We start from the raw sequence: 20459 nt of genomic DNA on the forward strand, positions 1-20459 counted from the left end.
CCCTTATTGATTCCTTAAAATATTCACATTGGATTTTAATACTTTGATCATTATAAAAATCTGCTAACGAGCGTAAATTATTTATATTTATTAACAAGTACAAAGTAATTATTACCTATACATTATAATCAGCCATTAATCATTTTGTTTTACATAAACTAAACGTAATTACTCGCCTAAATAAAGCAGTATTTATATATTATATACAGTATATTATATAATTTCTATCGATCGTGGTTCAACCCCTTGGCATGTGTCGAGCCCTCTTTCAAGTCGATCAGCTCCTAGAGGTCAATATCGATCCCGTTAAGAATCCCCGATTTAGATAATTTTGTAGTTAAGTGTAAACTTGCAATAAAGCTAATCAATTTAAAATTTATTTCTTATATCTTGCTAGAAATTATTTTTTAAAATTTTAGACCAGTTTCTATAAGTGGCCACTCGTTTCTCTTGAAACATTTCCGAAAAAAATAATCTGATTAGATGCTTTTTACGTGGTCTGTGCGCTTCTTTTAATCTTTCTTACATCTGTTCGAATTTCCAAATCTGAAGAAAATCGTGCTGGGAATTGATATTTAGAAGTTAATACAGAGAAAATGTCGTAGAAAACTTTCGTTTCGGATGTAAAATATTCAGAAGTTGAATATTGTTAAAGTAGTGTGGTTTGGTTAGATAGGATACAGCTACGATACACACGGGTGATATGCCAAAGGATATGTCTCCCAAGAGGATTTTCTCTGAGAAACTGGGCAGCTATTTAGGTGTTAGATACGTGAAGAGAATCCGGAAAACTCCACTTGGTTAGCCTGTTGGTCAGGTGCGAACCCACGACTTGTACGGTGGATTCATTCACTTGTAAATGAAGTTTGAATAAGGTTAGTGCGAAGTAAAACTTAGCTGTCTCTTGCTAAGTTATATCGGTTTTAAAGTGATCGAAAATTCATCAATGAATCTTGGAGATTTACGGGATTTATTTTTGTTGTATTAAATAACAGTATAAATAAGATTACATCGGTTTACTTTATTACAATGCCTAGTAGAATGTAATTTTTAACGTGGAGTCAAGAATATTTCTGAATTATTCCTAGCGCACCTAGCATAAAGATGAAAATGTTGTTTTAACGTATCTTAATTGTATTTTCGCGAAATTACAAGGATGCCTTAAATCAAAGAAACCAGAATGAGATTATCCAAATCGAATTTTGTGCGAATTAGCTAGATTTCTCAATAATAATTGAATTGTTTCCTATATTATTGCTAAATTTAGCGCAGAAAACCGTAAAAAAAAAACTGATGTGACAAGCATAGACGGGTGAAAAATAGTCAAGTTGTAAATGTATAGACATATTTCTTACATTAATTGATTATTGCTTTCGTTTTGAATTAAAAAATACAAAATGAATCACAATGCTTTTTATAATCTTTTATTGTAAAATTTATCTTTCTAAAAATATCTCCTGTATAAAATGGGAATCTTAAAACTTGAATGAAACAGAATTAATCTGTTTGATATTTCATAAAGCTAAAATTTGGAGAATAAACACAGTGCCGTAAAAATCCGAGATGATGTGTAAAAATTGACTAAAACAATTTTTGTTATTAAACCAAATATTTAACTATCGTATTTCAGAGAAAAACACTTTCACAAAATTGGAAAAGAAGAAGGGGGGAAAAAGAAACCTTGGAGTGGAAATCGAATATGAAGTGAAGAATGGACATTATTAAATTCTAGATTAATCTTACTTTTAAACAATTTCTTATCGAAGAACTCAGTTAATAGAAACATTTCTTAAATGATTTGTTGAAATATTAAATATTATCAGTTTTTTTCATAAACCGAATCATACGTTTATACAGAATGATGATCTTCACCTTACTTTTACCTTAAATTCTAGTGGCATTGATTCTGTATAATTTTGTTTAGGTCAAACAATAATTATAAGAGTAAAGATGTAAACACGAATCAAAATTTCTAACGTTTGTGATTAACATGATTATAACTTCTATTTTCATATCTTGTAAGACAAATAAACGATCATATTACAATTCCAGTGATTAAAAATTAAGTATGAAAATTCATGTTACGGTCATGGCTGACATATTTAAAACGATACATAATATTTATACTTAATAAATGCTCTGTAATAGAATAGGATTTTTACTTCGGTGTTTATATCGTTCTGGAAGAACATTTCATGCCTTACTTTTTTAAAATTAAAAAGTGAAAATTAGAGAAATTAAACTCGTATAAGGGGTCTTCGTAATTCTAGAATCACAGGAGCGTCGTTCTTTATTTATTCGTTTACAGGTAAAGCATGATGCTGAGTAAGAAGGAAGGAGTCTAAGTTATTTTTGATGGCGTGAAGTTTCCAGCATCTAGACTGGATGCAGCCTGTGAAACTGGCTGACTGTGTGGGTCACCACCATCAAAAATGACTCGAATTCGTTCCTCTTTATTCAGCGCCATGCTTTACACATAAAACAAGAAAGATAAACGTAAGTCCTGTGGTTCTCGGCTTATGGGCCACCCATTGATATTACTGTATGACATTTTTAACCGCGTAACTGTGTACAGTTCGTGGTGTAAGTAGACTCTTGGGTCAAATTTGTCGTTGAAGTAATTAAGATAGCGAGTCATAGATATCGGTACACGAAAACCAATATACATAATTTCGAATTTATTTTCGAAAACGTTAATAATTTAAAGTATAAATTACGCGCGTTAAACAATAAAAATACGAATTTTAGATAAGTTCGTTTTAAGAATGACAAGTAAATACAATGGAGACATTATCTAATAGAAAACAACTTTATTGCTATCAGAATTTGCCAGACCCCAAGATTAATTGCAGAGAGATTCCCTGGAGACACATTTCTGTAAGCAAGTAGATAGCTGATGCAGTTAATTAAATAATAACAGCATTATCAGCAGTGTACGAAAAAAAGGGGGGAAAGAATTTTGTATCAATCAATAAATTAAGAGTTCGTCAGCGGAAACTTTCTACCCAGAAAAATTAAATAGCTTATTGTTTCTCCGATTTTGCACCGGGTGAGTTTTGTAAAAGGCACTTAATTATCCCGTTATTCAGCTAAATTTAAAATATCTTTTGACAAAGTAAAAGAATGTTATAAAATTATCGAGGTGTTTGCGCTTTGATGATTTTTATGTTGTTCCAAATGATTGAAAATGAATTTGGTTATCTTATTTATTTATTATTATTATTAAAAAGTTTGAAATTATTTAAAGAATTTATACGGGAAGAGTTTCTCAGAGTTTGTTCATATTAAAAAAAGAAATCATGAGCAAATAATAGAATATACTTCGCCCTTTTAGGGCCAATTGTGTATGCTCTGTTATTTGCTTATGATGCTTATTGTATTATTTACTTGTACATGTACAGTACGTATATGATCTATTGTTTGCTTGTGATTGTTGCTTTAAGTATAAGTCAATAGGCCATATTAATTTTTTAAGTTACAAACGTTGAATTAACAAACGAATGTTCTTAGAAGCGTATAAATTTAAAATATGCAGAGTTAATTATAATTAAATACACACATATTTGTAAAAATTGTAAAAAAAAAAAATCTCGATCAATTCCGAATTAAATACGTTTAAAAAATAACTAATTTAATAATATATTTACTATGAAAAATCTCGAATAAAAGTAAATAAAAAATAATTAAGAATTAATGCAGCGTTTTAACCTATAAATTATTTTCAACGTGTATTAAAATGCGTTGAATTTATTACCATTTATTTTCTAATCCAATGTTTCAGTTTGTGATTAATGAATGTCATTAATTTTGAACTTAATTCATCGAAAATGAGTATTTATTTTACTATAAATTCCATAAATTTCTGTATAATTAGAATAATAGTTTTAAAATTAATATTTTCTAACTTATTCTGAGCAATTATAATCCTCTAACTTTGCGTGAAATATTGCCGAAAATGATTTGAATGAATCTTAGTAATTCCACTTCACACCTTATCTGGTATCATTCTAACCGATATGATTTCATTACCGCACCCCTTGATGCATGTATTGTAATTCAGCAAGCTATAAATTCAAGGATTCATATGATGGATTTACTTTCGAAATACACTCAATCATTCAAATTCGTGGGTTTCGTGCGCTACTCCTCCCCAAATGGAATAGATTGTCGTAAACCCAAAGGGTATATTAGATTGAGGGCGATCTGCTAAGAAGGCTGCCCCAGGAGGATTTTCTAGTGGAAACTGGTTCCTGAATTCACGGGAGAATTACCATGGGTGGTGTCTAACGAGAAGACTTTCTGTGGGAAATTGGTTCCATATTTAAATGTTAGAAATGTTGAATAAAGCCCAGAAAATTCCACGTAGCCAGCCTGTTGGTGAGGCGCGAACCCACGACTGTTTTTCGTGGTTTTATCCACTCTGCTACTGGTGGCATAAACTCAGATAGGAAAGGTTCCGTAGGACTATTTGATTCCGAGCCTCATTTGCATATACTAATTTGTGTGGGGGGAAAGTATGAAAGTATTTAAGAAAATTTGTTAAATGGATCTCAGGTGCTGGGCCTGCCATATTCCACGAAGAAACGTAAAAATCTAGCTACAATAAAACAAATTTTAACCCATTTATAATTTACTGTAGAAGAAAGAGTTGAATAAATTAGAACAGTGGATATTTCCTTTTTTTCCCTGTTTTTACTCCAAATATAGACAGCGAAATGGTGTGGGCGGGCACGTTTTGGATGGGCAGATAAAACGCGCCAGATGTTTCTTTGTGTGGGCGATCGTATAAAAATTAGTAAATCGCTTAGTTATGCCCAGAAACAAACCGCGAACAAACAAAATGAGATGTAAATTTGTATTGAAATGTAACCTTCAATTAATGTAACTGTAAAATATTTTAAAACATTCTCCAGTTCACTTTAATTATAATGGAGTAAAATAAATTTATTCCAAATGCAATGCCCTGTTTTATTACGGTCGGGATAAATTACTTCGACTTTCCCGGCTGTTATAAATTTTATACAGGGAAAGTATTGCGATGGGTCAAAAATGACCCCCGGGATTTTTACATTTTTGGTCTAGGGGTCTTAAAGCGTCATAAAAAAATATAAAAAAATAACCCATCATTTTTTGTGGGGAGCACAATTTTGTTTACCTACTTTAAAGCTTAATAGCTGTCGTGCCTTTCGTCGAAAATTTCTGAAATTTTACAGGAAGATTCGTGTATTAGGGGCATGATGCTATTAAATTTTGGTGGGTAAAAGTTAAGGGGTTGGTGAAATAAAGGGGATTGTGTGTACTATCTTGAGACGGGTGGGATGTAATGAAGATTTTACTCATTATTAAGCATTTACATTTATATATATATAAACTCATCTCACCTCAAAAGTAAGCTTTTTATCATCGTGTAATAACTAATACGAGATTTTATGTAAAATTTTTATAACAGATGCAGCCATACACAATTTTAACTCGCGTGGAAAGTTACGCAACTCGTTGCTGGATTTTTTTTAAATGCAAAAATAATAATTTATGTGTTATATATTAAGCTTATTTTAAAACTTTGTCAATATTTCGATACCAGACTTTTTTTTGCGATTGTTTTTTTCTTTGTTCTCTCACACACACCAGGGATATAAATTATAGCATGTGTGACGTCTTATTTAAAGCTTAATAAAATTAATTTGATAGAATTTTACATCTATATAAGCTACGTGGTTAATATATATTTAAAACAGTTAAATAAACGTAATAAATTTGGTGATAGCGAATGAAATGGCAATTAAAATGAAAATTTATTTACTTTATCCCTTTTAATAGAAAGACGTCACGTAGTAATTATTATAGAAACTTTATTTCCTAATAATTTTATGTGGATCACGTATTAGTGTTGACGCCTTCTTTAAACTTTAAATGGCTGTCCGGGATACAAATGTAAAGTAATTGTGCATATATTATTATTCAATTAAAACGCACTTTTTATTATTATATTTATTTATTATTGCAAGGGACGAAATTATATTTGTAAGGATTCGGCAGCATTTCAATAAGAAAAATCGAGTGTAATTTTTAATTTAAAAAATTTCCATTATTCAGGACAGGCGGACGAACGGACGATAAAGGAAATGTATAGGTCTGCAATCTGAAAATTCCAACCCAATAACACGCATCATGATCTTGAGTATGGTTTCGTGTAATAATTTAAAGTTCAGTTCGTTCTCTGATGATAGTGTCCGTCCGTCCGTCCGTCCGTACAATGAAACTGTTTGACCTCGAGCGAGAACCGAACCCATTCCTCCACGCTTAAAGCACGCGAGTTCGGATATCACCCCTACCAAATGAACATCAAGTCTTATTGTAATTTAATTTACACCATAGAAAACTTAGCCTTTAAATATCATCCTCTCGCTGGATTCTACGTGGATTTAATTCTATTTACGGCGGCCATTTTTATCTGTATTTATTTTCGAATTAATTCGGGAATAAGAAGAAGTAGAAAACAATTTTACTAAGAACTTATTTATGTTAGTAAAAGTTAGAATAAAGAAGAAAGTAATTTTATAGCACGGTAAGCCACTCAGAAGTTCTTCTATGGTTTCTGGTCGATAAATAGGAAACAGGCGTCCGGTTATAAAAGAAAAGGATGTTCCTTCCGTTCTCGGTTCGTGTCAACGCTTTATGGAGTCGTTGACATGCTGCCGTGCATTTCCCCAGAGTGGAAAGTTGAAAGTGTATTTTTCTTTTGAGTAAAGTTTTGTTCCCCCTATCCGTTTCCTACCGCTCTATACAATTCCACTAGTTTTATTTATTAACACGTTGACTGCCACGTGACTTTTTAGGATTCTGTTGTAAAACGCCAACTTAATTTAATTATATTATATTATTAAAAACTTTAATTCAGAGTATATAGTAATAAAAGAATATATTAGTGATTAAATGTATTCTTTTTCTGTTGCAACTCTAAATTTCTCTCTTTAGAATTAATTTTTACTTTCCCGGCTGTTTTATAACTGAGGGCGATGGTCAAAAATTGACCCCCCCACCCGAGATTTTTATATTTTTGGACTCTGGAGTGCGTTGAAACGTCGGGAAATAAATAAATTAAAACATTAGGAGAAGAGAAACCCAAGTGATGTTAGTGTGTATGGGTGGGGGCGCGATTTTGTTCACCCTATTTGAAGCTTAATAACTTCGGTGCTTTTTGTCGAAAATTTCTGAAATTTTGCATGGAGGTTTGTGTATTAGGGGAAAATGTTTATAGAAAATTTCAGAAAAATCGGACCATTGATTAGGGGGATATGACCCCCGAACAAATTTGAAGTCTTAAAGGTGTAATGGTAGCAGTTATTAGGAATGAAAACGAACAAAGAATGCCAGTACGTTGCCGGCGCTTTTAATAGTGTTTCGAAACAGATTTTATGAAGTTTTTGATAAAATTATACAAAAATCTGCTTTAAAATGTCGTTATTTAACATCGAAAATAAGAAGGAAAAAGTTTTAATACGAATTTCTGAATGAAAACTCTTCGTTCAATCTAACCATTGAAGCGTTTGTCACGAACACATCTGTACATTGATCGCTAGAGCAGCAGAATCTGCTCTGTTAGTGTCTACCTCAATTCTTCTAAATATTTGCCTACTTCACAATTCAATCTTGCTTGAAAAACTGAACTAGAAGGTCTTATCAAAGTGAAAAACCTGTCAAGAAAATATTGTACAGCAAATATTTTGAGTTTTCATGCAAGAAACTGGGTATATTGATTGATTATAAATCCAAATAACTTAAGGAATTATTTCTAAAAATGGTAAAGAATTTTGTTTACGAATCAAATTTGCTCAAATATCTTTTGAAAATTAATGCTACATTTTCTTGGCTGAAATTACTTGTTTAAATGCTAAACATTTTGATGTAATGTACTTGCACAAATAATTAACACACGCTAGAAATGAGTTAATGTTTGCCTTAATTTTTTCCTCTTACAATTTTAATTTTCGGAGGTGTTCATCGTGTTTTAATTTGTCCAAAACAGATGTTAATATTCACGATCCGCATTAAACTGTGCTTTCTGCTACAGAATCTGTGTGTCTAAGCAACAGAACGAGCGAATTATCATTCTATCATTGCACCCTAATTACTAAAAGAATTATCGTAGTATTATAATGTATTCTCTTCTATTCTACATAATATATTGCTGTTTTGTTAGATACTATATACAGTACTACATGTATGACAGGATAGTAATGTCCACAAAGAGGAGCAAACAGGCCATGGTCGAGTAAGAGACCTTTGTCTTTATGTATTGATACAATACTGTATTCTATAATCTATTTGGGATAAAACCCGGAAAAAAAATTAAAAATTTATTGATATAATTATTTATCTCCAAGCTTTGCTCCCCGGAAAATTTTCTGCCACCCCCGTGATACAGTAGTACTATATGCCATAGGATATTACTCCCACTATACTATATTTGATAAATAATACTACTTACAATCCTATTGTTTATACGTAATTTCAGTAGGAGTTTCGAAATTCTCGTGAAAGATGATCTTTGTTTACAAAATTGTTTCCCCCCCCACACACGCGCAGACGTTTGGATGCAATAAATAAGGTATAGCAACACAAACACATGATCAATATTAATAATTCAAACACTACTTTGACTTCCTACTCCTCTGAATAGGGAGTAGGAAGTGAATGTCAGCTATTAGAGATATGTTAATTATTGGTTCCCTTATCTTAACTCGCCACCGGAAGACTTAATCATGAAAAGTTGTTGCATTATACCAGATCTGTGTAACCTCTAAAGGATAGGATTCTCTCGCATCCTGTTTGTTTAAACTCCATTTTTCCTTGATGTATTAACCGAATAAACCCGAAATTATTTCCTGTTAAATTATATCTTCCCCTATTCTGTTGAAGGTGTTTTTAATTTTATTTTTATCAGTAAGTTTTTAATTAATTTCTCTATAAATAAGGGATATTTCTTTCGATTTTTACATTTTAATCAATAATTTTTAATTTAAATAAGTTCCAGTCTCTGCTGCAAATTTTTATTCCTTTTTGAAAATTTCAATTTATATAATTACTTTTATTTCTTGTATTTTTAAAACATATAATATAAAAAAGTAAACATTTTTACGCGATTTAATTTAAAAATTTTAATATTTTTTAAAGTAATTTTAATTGTAATATAAGCGAAAAATTAATTTTTTTTAGTGCTGTTTTTTTCCCGTAAGAAATGATGACAATTGCACCGATAAATTTTAATTAATGTTTTAATTAAATATTTTTACGTCATATTGATTTATAAAAACAACCGTATCTAACTAATTTACATGTTTTTTATTTATTTAAGTTAGAAAATGAATGGACACGTCTTGATTGATATTATTCTTCGGCCATTTTTTAATGGATTTTTTTTGTGTTTTTTTTTCACATTCCTTCAGAAATTATTCCACTTAAATTAAATGAGATAAAATAGAATTCGTTTGTATAAAAAAAAAAATCCGTATAAAATAAGCATTATCTCGTATGTAAGCTGCTTTCTTGAAACGTATTTTAACTTAAAGGCAGTTGTGTTATAAATCTTGTTTTCAGTAATTCCTTAATAAATCTTTATTATTAAATAGTAAACTGCTTAATAATCTATTTTATGACAAACTCCAGGGATTATTCGTTTACCAGAAATTTAAATGGAAGTAAGGAAAATGTTGTAAGTTTCAAACTAAATCAGTAATTCCCAAAGTGGGTGCAACTGAATGGGTGGTAGCACCCACTTTGGGAATCACTGATTTAGTCACCTCGAATCAGGGTCACAAGGAATCACTCGAACCTTATACCTCCTCCGTGAAAACGGTAGAAGACTGGTAGGGTAGGGTGTTGGAAGACGGAAGAGGAAAATACATTTCGAAACAAAACAGCTTGGGAAACACCGTTCTAAATCTTCGAATTAAACAGTTGAAATGTGCAGTTCAGACTCTCATCAATTGTTTCTGAATTTCTGATTTGAAGTTGAAATGATGTGAGGAATTCCCACAATAGTAATTGATACATATCTCCATTGTATACACGTGCTGAGCACTCTCTACTTGTTTGTTTAGAGAACGGACAGAGATTGTATAGAAAAAAATTCGTTCGGATTTAAGTTTCAAATCCTTTCTTAATAAAATCTGATTGAATATTTGCTGTATTATCTTAGTAAATAATAATAGAAATATCTGATATTTGTCTGGAAAATCTCAATAAAATTTTTTAAGATGGTTCTTCTCTCAATTTTAGTCGTTTGTGTTCAGACGTCAGCAAAACGTTTGAAATTTTATATTTTAAATGTCTGTACAAAGAAGCTATAAATGGTGGCACCTCTAAGTATCATTGTAAGTGGTTCCTCGAGAGTTGTAGGTTCGTGCGTAAAATGATTTATTTACCTACAAAAATAAAACATTTAAAAAAAAGATTTATCAGATTCTTTGTATTCGTTTTAAATGTTTGAAGGGGTGAGCCCCCTTAATCATTGTGTCTGTGACGCCAAATATATTTTAAAGCTTATTAATCTTCCAACTTAAAATTAAAACAGCTGAAAATACGGAGCGTGCAAATACGTCTTTCAATAATTTTTAGTCTTTTTAATAATGATTAATCGCCATTGTTAATTAAATTCAAAGCCGAAACGTTAAAATTAATAATTCGAAACCCGATTTCCCCCAATTCTTCCAAACGGTGAAACCTGTGTAAGCCGGACTCGTACCGAATTTGCCAGGTTTCCGTTTTGAACAGGTTTTACTGTACGATGACATATTTACTTTTAGAAGGAATATTTTTTCCTTTACTAAATTTATTGAATAATATTTTCAATAATGAATATACAGTTTATAAAATTTAGTTTTTTTTTTTTAAATATTCTCTTAAAATATTTCATAATAAATGTTGTTTTATATATAATAAATAAATAAATTTTTAACTGTATAATATCAAATTCATATTTAATTCCGTTTATAAATTAATTTTTGGAAAAATCTTCGATCAATATTTAAGGTATGCATACATAATCATCTCTTTTTATAAATAAAACAAGCGTTTTAATATGTGCGAGTTATATAGTACTTTGCAATTTATTCTTTAATAATTAACTGGAGTATGTGCACAATAAATAAATAAATTACAAATATTTGTCTAGGCTCTTAACAAAATTTCCCAGCACCAACTAATTAAATTGTTGTTGTAAATTATCTTCCCGATATAAATTACACTTTTAATTTGTATAGCAGTAAGCTGATTTGTTCATTATTAGTGTATCTTGTAGCACACCAGTGGACGAGTGGATAGAACCACCGAACGCTGGTTGTTTGTCGTGGGTTCGTACCTGTCCAACAGGCTGGCCACCAGGTCTTCTTCGTTTGTAACACCAAACAGGAGCCAGTTTCCCTTAGAAAGTCCCCTCTTTGCCGTATACAAATTTAGTATATCATCTACTGTACAAATGCATGCCCCATTGTAACATGGCCGAACCCACAATTGGCTCGCTATAAATACTCTCTTAGTGCCCATAGGGCGGAAAGAATTTTAAAAAAAGTCCTTCTCAGCACGATCTATTAGAAATGATATTTTGTAGTAAGATAATCAAGTGAGTGATTAGTGACGAATAAAGTATATTAACGCCAAGAATATAGCACGAACGGATGTATTTTAAATGTCAGTTCCTCGCTTCTCTTGATAAATATTTTAAAAGTAAGAAAAACGAAATTATTCAGCGACTGACCGACAGACAAATCACCTGTACAAATCGTTCCGTCTCTATAGATTTAATCAATTAAAGTTGTTTGGCGTTATCGGCGACTTCATCGATCCTCTAAAGTGTAGTTACTGAACGTTACTTAACATCGTTTAAAATGATAATCAGGATCCACGAATTAACACGTTAATTAGATGAATATTGTCGAGGAGTATTCGAAATTCGTGTAGGAATGGCGTAAGAAGGGCGAGAGTGACTCTCAGAAAATGCCTGGCTCATTCATATTGTACCATCAGTCAGTCTACCTGCTCCACATTTAATATGTTCTGGCGACGAGGAACGGCATGAAAAATTGCCCCAAAGGCATTCCCAATCACGAGGGCTATTTCCTGCTTCACAAGTGATAAATGGTCAAAGGAGTATAACTCAGGATTTTTTTTTATTTTTTATTTATTTCTATCCTACCTGCGCTATATTTATAGTAGACTTTATAACAGATAAATTCTTCTTCTAATTTATCGAATGCTCTGAGGGAAGGGGCCAAGTTTTCTTCATCAGTTGTGAGAATATCAGTTTTACTTTCATATTGTTTTTTTGTATATAACAGAGGAAAGTATGGCCATCTGCCCAGAACTGACCCCCCCCAATATTTTTACATTTTTGTACTTTGGAATCTTTAAATGTCTGGAGGTTTTTTTTTTCTGTTTGTTTGTGTGGGGCACGATTTCGTTCATCCCCTTTAATGCTTAATAACTCCTGTGCCTTTTGTAAATTTTGCAGAGATGTTTACATATTAGGGGGTTGATGCTATTAAATTTTGGTTGTTAAAGGTCGAGGGAGGTCGCGTGTCGTATCTCGAGTAGGGTCGGACTTAATTACAATTTGTTTACAAAACTCATCACTACCTTCAAAATTAAGCTTTTTATAATAGTTAAAAATATAAAAAGTGTTTTTTTTTTTAAATAAAATATCGTAAGAGATTGTCACACGCAGTTTTAAATGTTGCCGGGAAAGTTGAGCAACTCGTTGCTAGATTTTTTTTAATGATGAGGCTGTAGGAAGTAAAAGTACGTAGACGAGCTAGTGTAATGTATCGGATTAAGCTAATTTCGGGATTTTTTATTTTTATTTTTTTGGAGGAATCAGCTGTTGAGTTTTGCTAGGAACAGCAGCCACATTGCAAATATCCTTTTAGTGTGCACAGCGTAAAGGTGTGAGACAATGACAGAGACAGATGGAATGCTTTGACAAATGTCAGGGTCGCGTACTCATTCCTTTTTTTTGTATCTTCCTGTTTTTTTTCCCCCTTCCTCGTAATGAATGGAAGCGGTCATTAAAGATCCGGAGCGAACAGGTCTCTTTCTAGTTTCTTTCTAACATCAGTTGCACATACCTTTACTCGAGCTTTTTCCTCTTCCATTAATTTTGCCTTCCCTTTAATGGAGTTCTGTCTGGAAAATGGAAACATGCCTGAAGCTATTTCCTATTCAGTTCCTTGCTATCGAGGTTTATGGATGCTCTATGTTTCCAATAACGTACTTTAAGAATAATTACGTTAACACTTATAAAGGGGGAAACGTACATTATTGGTTAAGCCGAGTAGACAAAAATTTGGGTATTGTACGTTTAGAAAATAATCTGAATAGTTGGAATTCTAAAGTAGCTAGATTCGTGTATTGTCGATGGAGACGATCTGCCATTTTCGGTGTTAACAACTGAGACAAACCTCTTTTAAGAATAATTCTTTGCTTAATTTGGTTTTGGAATTGACTTTTTTAAAGGCGTTAACGAGTTAACTTTCTTTAATAAAATAGCAAATATTTTATTGGGCTGCAATTTTTGCACGTCCGTCCGTCCGCCCGTCCATCTTTCGTCAATCTCGAACGGAGTCATATAGATGGAAATCGAGACCAGATGTGGAAAGCTGTTCCACATCTGGTCTCGTTCAGGACAAAGGATCGGAGTTCCGATTAACTGTAAACGAGATACCAGGCTGGACCGGAAGTCACGTAATTTTTTAAATTGAAAGACAAGGTAGGCCCGAAAATTCTGACTTTATCATGTGACCTCAGAATATTAGCATCAATAAATATACAGTAGAACCTCGATTATCCGGACCTCTATTATCCAGATTTTCGATTATCCGGATTGTTCAAAATAAACAAAAATTGTACGAATTTGCTGATTTGCACTTGGCGAATTGCGACACTGTTTATGTACGTACGTGATGAAATGCATGGAACAAAATTTTGAAAAGACCACTAGTAAATTCCAGTAACAGTAGAAAGTGGTATAGGAGACATTGCGGAAGCAATAGCACAAATTTCAATATGTGGTGAATGTGACGAAGAAGATGTAACCGAGTGGTAAATTGCGATGCGAACGATCCTGGATTCCAAATTTTGAATGATGAGGAAATAATTAAAGAAATATCTGCCTCAGATGAACAAGATCGAGAAGACGAAGAGATTTGCGAAGTAAGAGAGATTGGTCCTACACATTCTGAAGCTTTTCAGTGCTTAGATGTCGCCATGAAGTGGTTTGAGAGCTAAGAAAAGTGTAACTCAGGACAACTTATATGTCTTAAAAGTATTCGCGATTTAGCAGCTTCAAAAAGAACAGCTAGCTTTAAACAAAAATCGTTAATTGAATTTCTTAATAAAAAATAATTTAATATTGAAGCTATATGTAAATCTAGACAAATAAAATTATTCATACTATATGCACTGTCAATTATTATTTTTTCGATTATCCGGATTTTTCCTTATCCGGACTACCTTCATCCCCAATTAGTCCGGATAATGGAGGTTCTACTGTAGTTCTAATAAAGATAGAACGTAGAAACTTTTCTATTCCAAAGCTAAAATATTCCTCTAAGTAATGAGTCAATAGGATAATTTTTACTTTTCTGGCTGTTATATATAACAGAGAAAAAGTGTAGCGATCGGTCAAAAAATGATCCCCCTCCAAATTTTTGCATTTTTGAACTCGGGGCACCTCGAAATGTCGAGATATGCAAAAGATTCGGGTTTTTTTTTCTGTATGCACGATTGTTAGACTGTATGGGAGGCACGATTTTGAATCGGAGTCGGATGGTTTAACACAGGAGTTAAGCTTGAAATGGTTGAACTAAATCGGTTGGTACACATTCTAACATCCGTTTGCACTTCTCTACGTTTCGAGGCTTCCCGAGTCCAAAAGAGTAAAAATCTGAGTCATTTTTTTTTTACTGATCGTCATTCTTTTCCTTTGTTATAGGCCTCTACTGTATAACAGCCGGGAAAGTAATAATGACGACGATTCTGATTATTATTATTTTTTTAAATACAAAATAAAAACGATTTTAAAAAAATTAATCAAACATTAAAATTTGACACATCTACCGAATATATAAGTTCACATTTATTGACTCGTTTGATGACGACATTGGTATTTGGTAAGCGTGTATGAATAAAAATAGTAAATACATTCTAATACAAACAAATTAGTTTAATAAAAATGTTGTACATAATATACGAGTATATTGGGTAATATATAAGCATACAGATACATTAAACTAAGTCAAGAATGAGAAATATAACATTAAGACTGGTAAAAAGCAGGTTGCTTATTTTGCCATGTTCATTAATTTATTATTTTTCATCTGTTATAAACTGAATTACTCCTTACAAAAAAAAAAATCGCTTCTATTAAGTCAGCATTCACTGAAGCTCTTAAATCATATTTAATAATTTTAAGAGCGGAAAATAAACACCCTATGAAACTTGGTAACAATCAATGTTGTATTTTGGATAATGACTGGATAGTGCAGTATTGCCGTTTTAACATCCAAACTTGAAGAGTGGTCAATGTGAATTATTTCCAGTGAATAGTAAATAGGGCCTATCATCTTCAAATGATGTCTTACATCTTCCAGTACAAACAGAAAAGGAAATCTTACAAAATATTTACTATTCGTAAATATTTTGTAAGATTTCCTTTTCTGTTTGTACTCAGTATTAGAACTCAAGCTTAATTTTGAGGGTAGAGACGAGTTTTATAAAAAAAAACAAAAAAAAAAAACCTAGCAGATGAGCCAGATGTTGCTCACGCAAAAAGTAACGATAACGAAGATTAAGATATTTAGATTATAGCCGATTTTACCCGTTTTCACTGGGTGCAAGAGTTAGGTCCCCTCTCTTCCGAGACTAATTAGAGAATTTTTAGATGGTCTAAAAGTATGTTCGATTTTTCACATAAACGCAAACTACCGCATCTAAAATAGTACGGTAGAAACGGAGTTCTTCGGGGTAATCCTTAACCCTCTCCCTCTTCCCCCCGCGAGAGGAATTTCAAAAAATCCCTTCTTAGTGTAGGCCTACATTCTTATGATGTATCCTAACTGTGTACCAAATTTCAACTCTTAACCGTTTGAACTCTGAGCTTATCATTATTATTATTAACCAATTTCGATTATATTATAAGATTGTAAATGTTAATAACGAGTAAAATATTAAGTCCGACCACACTGAAAATATGACACATGACTCCTTCTATGTCTCTATCCTGTCGACCTTTAATAAAGAACCAAAATTAGTAGCATTAATGCCCTTTGTACACACGCTACTGTGCCAAATTTTGTTTCTTAAACTTTACTCATTCTGAGATATTGTTGAACTACTAAAAGCTTCGCGGTGACGATTATTTTTTTTTTTTAGGAATTGCAAAATAATTAAACCAATCTTTTAAAGATGATTTCCCCTAACTGTGTTGATTTGTTAATGAAAAAATTTTAACATTGCGTAAAAATTGATTGACTTCTTTAGTGGATTTTGTTACTCACTTTTAAATAATTAAACACGTTTCGACACTCCAATTTCGCTTATTTAAAATGTTCGAGTGCCAATTAATTAAGACATAAAATTCGATTCATTTAATATTTCAAATGAAGTTTGTGCAGATACATTTCGTTCTTGTTGCTCCTCCTTCCTAAAACGTTAGAGAACTCAGAACATTAGGGGTGTAAACTGTGCGGAAACGTCAATTTTCTTTAATTAAAACTCCTTTTATAAATTTTAAATTCGAATAGTTTTAGAATCGAACATTGAATTTTTAGACTGTGTTTTGATTCGATTTAACAGTAAACGAATACTTCATGCTACAAATATCCCGTGCTCTGACACTGCATGTTGCAAATGCTGCATACTCAAATACTCCATGTAACGAAACGCTCCAATATTCCATGCCGCAAGTGTTTCATGCTACGAGTCATCAATGTTTTTACATAGATAATGCTCATGAAAACTTTAATTTCATCATTATTTTTGATTAAATCCTGTTCTGTTCTAAATTTGGCACCCACAATGGGCAAGGATGAAGTCAACGGTAGCCCATTCGAAGAAAACGAAACCACAAATTCCTTCTGGGTATTGTAGAGGAATTTGACAATCCATAAAAAATAATTGATTTTATGTTCATTTTTCACTTCTATCCGCCTGGCTTGTCCTATTCAAAGAAGTACTATAAAACACGAAAATTTAATTGCTTTTTTAATTTCTGTTATTTTACTTAAAACTTTTTATATTGTTGATTATTATAAAATGACAAAAAGCTTAATTTTGAGGGCAGAGAGAAGTTTTTATAGAATTTGTAAATGCTAATAACGACCCCACTCGAGAAGCGACGCGTCACTACCTCTCCCCCCGCTCGACCTTTTAATCACCAAAATTTAATAGCATCAATGCCCCTAATACACAAACAACCCAGCAAAATTTCAGAAATTTTGGACAAAAGGCATAAGAGTTATTAAGCTTCAAAGTGGATGAACTCGTGCCTCCCCACAGTAGCAAAAATTGGGGGTATTTCTGCATGTATGCATGCCTTTCTCGACGTTTCAAGGTCCCTGAGTAAGCTAATACATGAAAACTGTATTAGATTAAAGTTATGTTTATCGCGAAGTACCAAGGGAGTGAACTGAGGGAGGACTGGAAGGGAGAGGTGGGAGATCAATCAAAGGGTTTAGGAATTAATGGGGATGATGTGGTGGTGTCCAGGTTTCATATAACTAATATTTTTCGCAGGGTTCTAGAGAGTAAGTACGAAAAATTTAATGCGGATCTGTCAAAATTTTAATGAAATTTAGTCATTTCTCGAAGAGGAGACAATCATCGTACAGATTCGCCATCTGTGAGAATTCGTAACGCTTTTAACACATAAGCTAGCTTAAATCCAATTCATTTAGTAGTAAATTCAGCGTTTATTTAGAGAGATTGAAAAATTCAGAGTCGCTCTCTCGCACAAAATGCTCATTTAGATATATAGATCTATAAAAATTACAGTAAGATAAACACGAGATACAGTACTTAAGTTGAACACGCCGTTTCTCTGAATGGGAATATGATTGTGTGTATGTAAATTTCCTCGATTTAAGTTCGAGGATCGAAATTATTCACTCGCAGCTCGAATTATTCAATGTTTAAACAGATGATGAAATTCACAAACTCTCCATTCGTTCTTTTTATGAATAATTTCTTGATTAATTGTAGGCTTAGCTAATTAATTTTAAACAGGCTCGAACCTCTGAATGTCCTTTGATAAAGCTTTCCATAGCACAAGGATATTTATTATAGTAAATAGCAAAAATATGTTTAAAAATAACGTTTTATTAAATATTATAAGACAGATTTAAACCTGAATTTTTTGAATAATTTAATATCGGTTCTAAAAAATTGTAGAGATGATACGAAAAAAAAGTATCCAGCAACGCGTTGCTTAACTTTCCAGATAACATTTGGTGGCGCCATCTGTTATCATATTTTATTAAAAAATCTTTTTATATTTTTAATTGTTATAAAATTGTAAAAAGGTTAATTTTGAGGGTAGGATTGGTTTTATAATAATAAAAAAAAACTGTAAATGCTAATAACGAGTAAAATCATCATTAAGTCCGACCCTACTGGAGATACACACGACCCCCATTATTTTCCCACCCGCAGCACCTTTAACCACTAAAATTTAATACTATAAAGCCCCTTAATATACAAACCTTCCTGCAAAATTTCAGATATTTTCGACAAAATGCACAGGAGTTATTAAGCTTCAAAGAGGGCAAAAAAAAACACACACACACAGCGCAAAATTTCCCGATTTTTTTTTTTCATTTCTCAACGTTTCATAATCCCGAGTCCAAACATGCAAAAGTCTGGGGGTCATTTCTTTTACCGATGGCCATACTTTCCCTGTGTTATATATAACAGCAGGGAAAATAATAAATTTACATTAGTGACAATGGGATTGAATTATTAAGTTAATCATCCATTATCATCGATTGCGAGCCATCATCTTTCACAAGCGAGAACGATTGTTTCATTCTCTATCTTCAAGATGATCTGTTAGGCGCGTTAGAAATTTCGAGTCAAAAACACGAATTAATCGGATTTCTAGCGTAATAGGAGATTAAGTTAACGGAAGATTAAAAATCAGAATTCTCGTTTCGTCCGTACGATAGAGCAATCGTAATCGGGAGGATGAAAATGACCCCCTCTTTGTATAATAAACGATACACTTCAAAATAATTTATAGGATTAAAGTAATTCTAACGTAGAAGAATGCAGCGCGACATTCTGACCCGTATTTTCGTGTCGAATAATCGAAATATTTGATTGACGTATAAGACAAACGGGGTGCGCATTATACGCCGGCAAATACCGTACTTCACTATCGTGGCCGGAATTTGCATTTACAGTTTTTGCTCTGTAGTGTTCTATATTCAGGTATTAAATTAAAACTATTAATTTCTAACCTTCTTTTTTTTTATCGCGATTGTTTTAAAACTCGTAAAACATCGAAATAACTTTAATATTTGGCGAAGACACTACTAAATGTCGCTTCTAAACAGGAGAAACCACTTTAATCTCGTGATTTACATACATGTACTAAGTCTTAGGTTTCTCCTAAGACTTTCCTTAAATCAAAAATTTTCGTACGTACGCTTTATGAAGCTAATTTATAGATACAGGACGGCATCAATCCTTAACTGTAATTACATTCGATAGAGTGACAACGGGAGATTGCCGATGTGTAAATCACCATACACCATTCTACTTTCGCGCAATTATTCGATATTTGGATGGGAGGTTAGTCGATGGCGATTCTAGTCAATTTTTCTGGTAGAGGCTTCAGAAATATTTGCGAAAAATTAAAAATCCGATTTCTCGGGTGCTAATTAAAATCCCGGGTTCTTGGGTGCAAATAAAAACTCGGTTTGTTGAGGTGCAAATTAACCCCCGTTTGGGTGCAAAGCAAAATCCGGTTCGCGGAACAAAACCCTCGATTATTGGGTGCTAATTAAAGGCGCTGTTTGGGGTGCAAAGTAAAATTCGGTTCCTTGGGTGCAAAGTAAAATTCCGTTTTCTTGGGTGTAAATTAAAATGGACGGAGCTCAAAATCGTTTCGCTGTAACTTTTTCTTAATTTTTATTTTTATTATTTTTTCAGAGCCGCGATTTTTCTGTCGGGTGATTTTTACCTGTACAGAAAAGACACGGATTGAATTACGTGATCCGTCTAAGCTGCCTTTGGCTTTCTGTGTCACGCACGGTTGCTTTAAGTCACTCAACAGAAACTCCCCGATGTTCTGGAATCTGATATGGAAAATTCCTTCTGTGTTTGTTTGCAGGGATTTGACTTAAATGTTCGATTCGGATTGCTCTCTCTCTCTTATTAACACGTAATTAATAAATAAATTGTTT

General features: G+C 32.6%; 1 protein-coding gene across 1 annotated transcript in view; it reads left to right on the forward strand.

Annotated features, from left to right (window-relative positions):
* LOC136978860 (beta-1,4-glucuronyltransferase 1-like) overlaps positions 1-20459 on the forward strand; it is a 42019-nt gene that overhangs the window by 19801 nt on the left and 1759 nt on the right. The window lies entirely within an intron of this gene.

This window comes from Centruroides vittatus, unplaced genomic scaffold, assembly GCF_030686945.1.
Source record: "Centruroides vittatus isolate TY-2023 unplaced genomic scaffold, ASM3068694v2 contig_559, whole genome shotgun sequence".
In the NCBI taxonomy this organism is placed as follows: Eukaryota; Metazoa; Arthropoda; class Arachnida; order Scorpiones; family Buthidae; genus Centruroides; species Centruroides vittatus.